We start from the raw sequence: 9,476 nt of genomic DNA, 5'->3' as shown, positions 1-9,476 counted from the left end.
AAACATTGATCGGCTGCCTCCCACATACACCCCTACTGGGGAGGTAACTCAAAACTCAGATATGTGCCCTGACCAGGAATGGAACCATGTAGCCTTTCAATACATGGGATGATGCTCAACCAGCTGAGCCACACCGGCCAGGGCTAAGTGCCATTCTTAAAGCATCCATTTGGCTGGTTAGTCAAGAAAAATCCAGAGCAGGAATTTTCTTTTTGCTTTTCTTTTCTTAGAATGGGATAATCAAACTTTATTGCCTATGATATTATGCATCCATGACCATACATGTAATTATCTTCAAGTAGAATTAGGATACTTTTGACAGTGACTAAAAATGTATTTATTTAGCATAAACAGTCAAAACCAGATGAGTTGTGTCTTTTTTTAATAGAATGTGTAATGCAGCCTATAAGCCAGAGATCCAGGCTCTACAAATATTAACCATAGTTTCCAACTCAAAAGTAATCTATCCTCAGACCCAATATACAACTGCAATATGTCGATCATTTAACCCATGCTCCCACAAATCATCAAACATAGGATTTTTTCCTATTAGGAGAAACAATTTATATAATTAAAAAAAGAAGAGAATTTTCTCAAGGTTTTAATTGTCTGTAGTTTGTAGATATAATAACTGTAATTCTCATGCAGAATTTTCCCACAATCAGATAACATCTATTTATTTGATTTGATTTTATATAAGCACAATATCCTATCTACCCTTAGCATACACTTAACTGGCAAGTACATTGAATACTTAAAAGAAATTTTAAGAATACATATTTCAGATTTTAAGGAACTGATCCATGGAAATATTGGGAATATTAAAAAAAAAGACAGCAATTTATACAGAAAGCAGGTATAATTGATTTTTAAGAATGGATATTTAGTTTATTGCTAAAATGCAAGCTGCTGACTTTTTAAAAATTGTGTAATTTTTACTTTCTGCCTGCCAGGCAACTATCTCAAAGGTCTCAAGAGACCATACATTACAGACCTAATAATTAAGCAATATATGGAGTTCATGACTAGTTGAATAGTACTTGGGGCAGCTTCCTTATCTGACTAAATCATCTGTAGCTCTGTAAGCTTGAATAAAAGTAATAAGCTCTGTTGAGTTCAGTTTATTTAAACAGACATATTTTATATATATATATACCATATATATATATACCATATATAATGGTATATAGTTAGTGATGCTTTTTCACCCCTAAGTATCTCTGATGAGATGGAAAACTGATCGGATACACAGAGTATTTGCTTCTCACTTGCTAATAACAACAATAATAATAAAAAATAAAATTCAATATTTAGTGAGTTTCCGGAATTATAGTAAGTACTTAACACAGATTCTCAAGATGCAACTATGCGATGGGTCAGGAAACTGAGGCACAGAGAAATTAAATGACTTACCCTTGCTCATACACCTTGAAAGTGGCAGAGAAAGCCTTTAAATCCAAAGCCAGCGTTCAGCTCCTTAAACTAAGCCTTTAGCCAGTTTGCAATAATAGAAAGCAAAGCCGTAACAAAATTTGTATGCATGCATATGAGCATAACCACTGGACACACATGGGGGGTGTCAAGGGGCCGGGGGGGTAGGGGGAAGGCATATGTTGGGGGTTGGGGACGGCCGGGAGAGGTCAATGGGGGAAAAAGGAGACTTATGTAATACATTAAACAATAAAGAATTTTTAAAAAGAATAAAAAAATATAGATCTCTTTCTCCATTATCTTAAAAATATATATACTGAGATATTCAACTACTAAATATTGTGATCTGGATAATTAGGAAATAAGATATGATCTCTAATTCATGTAGCACAGACTGACTGGAGTCCTAATCTAGAAACTTCCATTTATTAGTTTTCTGACCTTTGGTGAATTATTTAATGTATCTAGACTTCAGTTTCCTCAATGGTTAAGTGGTAGTGATAGTACTTTATAGAGTTATTGTGAGAATTTAAAAAGCCAACTAATATGAGAGTTGTATATTAGTAGTATTATTCCTGGGGCTGCTGTTGTAATATCAATATGCTTTAAGTATAAGCTCTACTAGAAAAGGGGCAGATTCATGTGCATGATGTTACAGGGAGTTCTTGAAGGATGATTAAATTAGAGATGAAGAAAGGAAGGGGAGGGAATTTATTTTAGGAAACGATTTCAAAGCCCTAGATGTGAGAAAGACCCTAACAGGACAAAAAGTTTCACATAAGACAAAATAGAAATCAGATGGCCTGGACTGCTATTTATAACTAGAGGCCTGGTGCATGAAATTCATGCATGGGTGGGGTCCCTCCGGGTGGCCTGCGGGGCCCTAGCTCGCGCCCTCAGCCTCACAGCCCTGCAGCCCTGTCTGGCACCTTGCCTTGGCCTGACACCACCCACTTGCCCTGCCCCCCACCGCCACTGATCACCATCTGTGCGGCAATCAGGCCCCCACTCACACCCACCTTGGCCTGGAACTGCCCGCTCACCTGCTCCACTGCCGCCCACTGCCAGTGCCGCATTGCCAACACACGCCATTTTCTGTGCCGCCCCCTGGTGGTCAGCGCACATCATAGTGAGCAGTCGAACTCCCGGTCGGTTGAACTCCCACCTGAGGGGACAATTTGCATATTAGGCTTTTATTATATAGGATTTTATACTTCATGGTACAACATGAGCACATTCATGGTATTTGATTCTGATAAATGTTCGCAACCTGTATGTAAAAATCTATTATTTTAATGTAAGAAAGCAAAAGTATTTCATTTGGCTTAATAATGATCCTAGGTATATTAATTCTCTGTGCAACTAACCTTATATGTCTAATCCCCTGGAATATTTTTAAAATAAATAGAGATTCCTGACCCTCTTCTCTAGATTTGGAGTGGAATCCAGAAATCTATGTATTTACTATCATTAGCAGGTTATTCTTATTATTAGGAAAGTTTTAGAAACACTGCTATAAATCACCCTTTGCATCGCTGCCAAAATAATCTTTGTAGAACAAATAATTGACCAGCCAAAGGACCTTAAATAGCTTGCCACTGCGTCTCAGGTAAAACACAAATACTTGGGCAGAGCATTCAAGATCATTCACAGTCTGTTCTGATCTACCTTTCAAACCACCCTCCCTACAAGCACCCTGTGGTCCCGTTACAACACACTGAACACAGGTTTCTGTTTGTTCATGCTTTTTGTGCCTCTTAGACTGAAATCTCTTTGCCTTTGCTTTCTTACCCAGAAAACCCATTCTAAAAGGCTCATTTCAAATGTCACCAATTCTATTGTAACCATCCTGCATCCCACTGAGGAGGAATTTCCCCCTTTGCTGACGTTCCATAACAATTTACATCAACATTTATTGTATGTCAGTGGTACATAGTTTCAACTTCTGAAAGGGTCCAGATATTGTTTTTTATCTTATATGTAGCTTAGATAATGCTTAGCATAAATGAAGTATAGTGTTCAATAGCCTTGGTTGAATAAATGAATGCATGAGTAAAGATTTATTCTACTTTCTGTCAGTACTTTAGTTTGTTCCTTGAGTCACAGAAGACATTAGTTGCTATAACCTTTTTGTTAATTTATGTTTTTTTAGCTTTAAGAGTCTCTTTAAATCAAGATGCTTTGATTTTAGTAATAAAATAAATGCAGTCTAGATTCCATGTTCATGCCTCTTTGTTGAAATAGCACGGAGCTTCAAAGTCCTCAAACTCTAGAGTTTGGATTAAAATCCAAGTGTTATTTGACCCAAAATAAGATAGGTCTTCCCCACTCTCTCTCATTGCCAACACTTTGCACTTTCAAGGAAAGTGATACCATGGCCAAAAAGAAGAAAGACCAACAGGTGAAGTGGAGGGAAAAAGAATTGGATAAATGCAAAATGAAGACACCTAAAGTTAGAAGGAAAAAAATGACAGGTGAAAAGGAGCTAATTTGGTTATAAGAGACTGTAAAGTGAAATCCTTCATGTTTTTATCCTACAAAATTTTAGGTTTTCCTAAATTTGCCTAACCCAACTTATGTTTCTAAGGGAAGTTTTTTGTTTGTTTGTTTGTTTTTGTTATTGTCCAATATTTTGGTGCCAGTTTTTGTAGTATACATTGAAGCTAAATTTGCAGCCAGTTAGCCTATAATTTATTTTAAAAGCCTAAATAGGATCTTTTCTATGCAAGGTAAAGGCTTTTAAAATACAAAACAAGCAAGAGGAGTGAAAAGCTGTTACTCATTCCATGCTTGCCTCTGAGTGGTGGTTATGGCGTGGACCGTGTGTATTTCTGCTGGAGTGCCCAGTCCCAGCCTGGCATCTCTCCGGGGAGAATGAGAAGCTGTTTGAGTAAGAGTTCCAAATGTTATCTCCCGAGCTAGGTAATGCTATGTCAGCTCTGCCCTCCCCACTTTCCTGTTTTGTTGAGGCACCAGTCTCCCTAGACTCTTGAAATGAAGAATCCATGCATGGAGCCTCAAAGACTGAGAGATTATTTGTTTGATTCTTGTTCTTGCCAAACTTATTGATCCTCCTTCTAAGTACTTATTGTTTAGTTTTATAAAGTAATATATATAATCTCAGAATAGTTGATGGAGATTATCTCACGTTTCTTTGCAGTGTTTGATGAGCAGAATGCATACTATTCCTAGTGGATGATAAAGATAGGGAATATGCTCGCCATTGGATATAAAAAACTTTGAAGCAGGGAACGAGGTGGTAACAGATTTATTCTTCGGATGTAGTGTGGAGACTATAAATTGAACTTTAACACTGTACAAGGTCAGCACTAGTTTTCCCAGTTGCCTCTGTAGCTGGTGCCCTGAGTGGCATATCTACCTGGGCATCACTCTCTGCCAGGTTTGCTTAATTGGTGGGAGAGAGATGGCACATTTATGACATTTACGTTCTTTTTTCAGACAGAGACACTGAAGCAGAGAATGGAAAAGTTATTTGCCTAAGAGCCAAAAATTACTCATTATTGAGTCTAGTTCCACAATAAAAAACTATCGATTTCTATCCATGCTATGTGCTCTGGTTTTCTGTCAGTTATTTTTCCTTCTATATTACCTTTTTTTAAAAAATGTATTTTATTGATTTTTTACAGAGAGGAAGGGAAAGGGATAGAGAGTTAGAAACATTGACGAGAGAGAAACATCAATCAGCTGCCTCCTGCACACCCCCCACTGGGGATGTGCCCGCAACCAGGGTACATGCCCTTGACCGGAATCGAACCTGGGACCCTTCAGTGCGCAGTCCGATGCTCTATCCACCGAGCCAAACCGGTCAGGGCTCCATATTACCTTTTTAAAAATATTTTATGATGATCCTTAACTTCGAGATAAGTTGAATGAGATGTCAAAGAAAAGGCCAGTTTGAAAAGTGTGTAAATAGTAAAATGACTGACTCTTTGACCCGCAAAAGAAAAAAGAAACAGTCATGCTTACAATTTTAAAAGAATTGTTCCGTTGGATGATTCTGAAAGTATACAGACTTATTATTAACCCTGAAAAGTTTAATTACATTTCTGTAAACTATACTAGCTTCTCTTAATTGCTAAACTGGGACGATGAAAGCAAAAGCAAAAATGCCTAATCTCTGGCAGCTAGGTTTTCCTCGGTGCTTTGTAATGTAAATGTGCCTGTGTGTATATTAAAATTCACACACTCCATCCATCTCACTGGCTTTAAGGAGGGGTCACCTGACTTCACCTAGAGCCGCCCCCCTCCATTAGTTGAGGAAATCCTAAAGTGAGAGACGGGCGCCTATGGAACAGGTCTGAAGCTTGGAGATGTAAATGACCCCGACTGAATGGGAACGGGGCGAGGTTGCTGGAGGGGGCTGGTGAAAGAAACAGGGGAGTGAGTGTGAGAGGGCAGAGGGGGAGAAAAAGAGGGAGAAGAGAGAGAGAGAGAGAGAGAGAGAGAGAGAGAGAGAGAGAGGGAAGAGAGAGAGAGAGAGAGAGAGAGAGAAGTGCTGCATGCTTCATCTTTGAGAGGAGGGGAAAACAAAAGACCTCAGCAGCAGTTTTTTGTGGCTGTGTCTGGCTCAGAGAGGAAAATCCTAGGCATCCATGCTGCCAAAATCAAAGCTCAGCCGTGACTCCTTCCATCAAGAAAACTATCTGATCTGAAAATGGGCTGGACCGGTACAAGTACAGGTGGTTTGAGACGACACTGACAGAGGACCATGGCAAGGTGGGAGAGGACGAGCGGCTTCCCGGCTTCCTCTGAACACAGCTCTAGGTTAGTAAGCTCCAACGGACCGGGGTCTGGCTTCCGTCTCTCTGTGTCTCTGTGTGTGTTTTCTATTCATTCGCTCTGAACCCTCTGCTCCCCGACCCCTGGCTAGGTAGTGCCGTATTCCACCAGATGGGAACCTAAACTTGATGCGACTCTCACTTCCTTTACCAGATGCCTCTCGGTGGCTCGCGGAGCTTTTGTTTCAGACAGCCGGTGGAGAGCCGTCATGATGTCTCCTTCTGAGTCAGAATGTGGGTTTCAGCCCTGGGATTGTCAGGTGGCTGTGGGGAGGACAGGGCGCGTTTTTGCTCAGAGGGCTGCAAATGCATGATTAGGTTATGAGGGAACGCAAACACCAGATATCTGCTGACTTGGCGGTTCTTTGTAATGTCAGAATAATTCAGAGATCTCGGGCTGCGTTTGCTTTATCTGAATTGCCCACATAATTGAGTTCAAATGTAATAAGTTTGCAATGGCACCCTACCAACAAAGGCACACCCCAGGTCTTCCTCCGGCCGAGTGTGTTTTACCTCCCATTGGAGACAAAGCTTAGGAAATGATTTTCCTGGCGACCTGGTTTGAAGAGGAAAGAACACAACATGTCATACTTAAAATAGCCACAAAACTATTTTTAATAAGTGGGTACAGATGTATGGAGAACCAACACATAATTCCTCTTGTGTCTCGCTGTGCAGATAGTGTCTTTTGTTCCAGCATGTGTATTTTCCGGCGTTTTTACAAAGAAAGCACCGCCTGTGCCTTCTGTGGTCGCGGACTCGTATGCCAATGTGCCATTGTGCCCTGGTCCAGAATCTGCTCTGTTTTGGAGAAAACTGCCCAGGGGTATCAGTCCAGAAGCTGACAGAGGGTGGAGAGTGGGGAGAAGGGTTTTTTTCTTCCTGTTCCCCCCTCCCCCCGGACTATTCGCTCAGAAGTGTCTTAATTCACATTTGAAAAGGCAATGGGGGAAGGCATTGAGTTTAGAATAGGATGCAGATCGCTGCCATTCAGTTGCCAAAGACTCTATCAAGAAGGTGCTGGGAGCAGAGGGAATTGGGTTTATAATGGACTCTTTAAAAAAATGTCCTGTGAGGGTGCCCGGCGAGGTCCCTTTTGACCAAATGAAGATGCGCTCTGGCAGTGCCCGGGCGGCTGTGAGCTGACATGTTCTTGTGAACCTAGTGAAAAATGGCTCCGTATCTCTGCCTGTCCTGAGGAGATGGTCTCTCCGGGTTGCCCAGCCTTTCCCCAACGTGATTTGCTCCGATGGCTCTTTTCTGATAGGGACGGACTGGCTCGTGGTTCCTTTCAGTTTGCCTGCCTTTTAAAATTTCAGCTTGAATAGGGAGTGAGTGGTGACGGTTTTACTTCAAGAGCAAACTACCCAGCAACGCTGGCAGAAGCTATTTTTCGGGCAATTACAGGTTTCCATTTTTAAAAGGGTAGATGGCCTTTCTTTGGACATAACAGACAGCACTTTTTTGTTGTTGGTGAGTGGCAAGTAAACAATTTCCCTAAGACAAGGTGCACGCCTGTGTGACACTTTACATTTGGACTCTCCTCATGGGAAGTGACAGGTGAAAACATAGGGTCCTTGCCTGCCATCCGTCTCTGAAAAGATAAAGCTGCCTGCTCTGTCTGGCCGTTTGGTTTGGTTTTTCTGCTTTTGAATTCTGATCCACTGCGCAAGAAGGAAGCCCATGTCCCAGAGTTAGCATGCAGGGAGGGGCTGCCCTCCTGTCCTGCCCTCCACATGTGTGGATGAAGGCACCCTGCGCCGGGCAGGGAGCGGAGCTGCTCCTGCAGCCACACTGCTCCTTTATTTAGCTTCAGTCTGTGAGCGCCAGGCAGCGCAGGCAGGGTGCGCCTGTGCAGAGCCCTGTGTGTGTGAGGGACTGGCTAAGAGCCTGTGTCGTTTGGGTGTGTGTGAAATCAGTTGTTCTGTCTTACAGCATCCCAAGCTGATGTCTGAGCATATCCTGGGTTCAGGAGGGAGGGGTCAGACTCTTCATATTTTAGGGAAGAAGTCCAGCGCTGTCTGCTAGAGAAGACACGAGCACACGAAACAGTGCAGTCGTGCAGAAAGAATAAGTATTGAAGCTGTAGGATAGTTTTCCAAACCTCAAGGCTTTCTGAAGATGGCATGGAGTCATCTCTCCATCGGGACCAGTAAGACTTCCAGTACAGTGACTTAGGCAGCATTATGGAAACTGCTTCGTAAGTGCTCCAATAGTATCCCACTTGCTCCACTAAAGAGTGTCCCTCGAAGGATTTGCATCTTGGACACTTTCACATAGGGGAGGAGCTACAGCACAGATTTTCCTGGAGTCTGTTTGGAATAATACTGATAAAGCTAAGAGCCTGCAGAGGCACCAGGATTGGCTCCTTAAGTAGAGCAAGGGCAATGGAACTTGAACACTGCGTGTAGATCTGATTATTGCTTTTACACATGTAGACAATTTGACTATAGTGCCTGGTGTGCTTTGGGGATATTGATACATTTATGCTTACACAATGAGCAAAACAATATACTATAGTGAAACATGGATCTCAACAGCCATGAGAGGATTAGTAAGGTTGCTCTTAAATAATTGTTAATGACTATAGGTTAGGAGGAGGTTTTACCAGAGGAATTGCAGATGTCTACCATGAGAGAACCGTGTTTGTAAAACTAAGGGCTTAGCTCCCCAGCTGTTTTGGAAGCTGGGTGGTGCTGATATGTAAACCAGATAAGATTTACATACAAAAGAATCCTGAACCTTAGGGAACTTCCCACCAATAAAATTCTGATTTAAAAGTAGCAAAATGACTATTATATAGAAGTCTGTTCACAAAGCAGGAACCATAGGGGAGGACTGAGAAAATCTAGGGAATTTTTGCAATGAGGTGAATGTGCTGCCCTTGTACCCTCAGGGTACCAATGAGTTCTTAATGAGAATTAAAAAAGGAAAAATCCACATGTTGAGACAGATTTCAATATGCCTATATTCTTAAAGCTTCAAAACTGGAAAATAGAAAATTTTCTAAGAGTAAAATGCATAAGGAACCTGTAGCATAGAAAAGTTGAGATAAAACAATTAAGTTTCAGTAAAAGATACTTACCCTAACTAAATTATTATGGAAACATTTTTGAACACAAAGCTTCTAACTTTCTGAGAATATCATAAGTCGCAATGGCCTGCTTTCTAACATCCATTTTCTCTATCACATTTAGAACTTTACTACCCTAAATCCCATTTTCAATTTTTTAAAAGCCTTACTAG

At 41.3% G+C, this 9,476-nt stretch overlaps 1 protein-coding gene across 3 annotated transcripts in view; it reads left to right on the top strand.

The window, feature by feature from the left end:
* The window catches only part of MAGI2 (membrane associated guanylate kinase, WW and PDZ domain containing 2), a 1,072,297-nt gene that overhangs the window by 538,828 nt on the left and 523,993 nt on the right, over positions 1-9,476 (top strand). Inside the window, exon 1 of one of the 3 annotated variants that reach the window (XM_015571232.1) lies at positions 5,887-6,216. The exons of the other annotated variants lie outside the window; for them this stretch is intronic. The gene's annotated coding sequence lies outside the window, so the exon portion shown is untranslated. Of the gene's footprint in view, positions 1-5,886; positions 6,217-9,476 lie in introns of those variants that run through there. 3 annotated transcript variants of the gene reach the window in all.

This window comes from Myotis davidii, unplaced genomic scaffold (genome assembly GCF_000327345.1).
Source record: "Myotis davidii unplaced genomic scaffold, ASM32734v1 scaffold125, whole genome shotgun sequence".
Classification (NCBI taxonomy): Eukaryota; Metazoa; Chordata; class Mammalia; order Chiroptera; family Vespertilionidae; genus Myotis; species Myotis davidii.
The sequence above is the reverse complement of the archived record's forward strand: the minus strand, read 5'-3'. Positions and strand labels throughout refer to the sequence as shown.